Raw genomic sequence first — 628 nt, forward strand, 5'->3', positions numbered from 1 at the left:
AGCGACCAACGGAAAACGGGAAGTGCGCGAGCGTCGGAAGGGCGTGGAGGGGGGTGGGGGGGGAGGGAAGGGGGGAGGGAGAGGGGGAGGGGGAGGGAGAGGGGGTGGGGGAGGAAGGAAGGGGGTTGAAGGGAGAGACTGCATAAACGGCGCAATTTTCACCCGCTCATCATATAACATCAAAATCCTCTCGCGTGCGGGCTGTGCGAATTAAGACCATTATTGCCGACAAAAGTGTAGCAATTGCGCGCGGGGCCTTTTGCAACACCCAACGAGTGTGCTCATCGGCCCGTTCAACACACGCCATGGGTGAAGGGGTGAGGGGAGGGGGGAGGGGAGGGGGGAGGGAAGGGTGAAGGGGTGAGGGGAGGGGGGAGGGAAGGGGAGAAGGGGGAGGGGAAGGGGTGAGGGAGGGAAGGGAGGGGGGAGGCAAGGGGAGAAGAGGGTGGGGAGGGAGGGGGAGGGCGGGGAGAGAGGGGGAGGGTGGGGAGGGAGAGGGAGGGGTATTGAGGGGAAGGAAGGAGGGGTATTGGTAGGTAGGATAAGATGGGAGGGGGGGAGGGGGAAGAGGAGGAGGGGGAAAAGGAAGAGGAGGAGGGGGAGGGAAAGAGGTAGGATAGGGGAAGGG

This window comes from Penaeus monodon, chromosome 33 (genome assembly GCF_015228065.2).
Source record: "Penaeus monodon isolate SGIC_2016 chromosome 33, NSTDA_Pmon_1, whole genome shotgun sequence".
NCBI lineage: Eukaryota > Metazoa > Arthropoda > Malacostraca > Decapoda > Penaeidae > Penaeus > Penaeus monodon.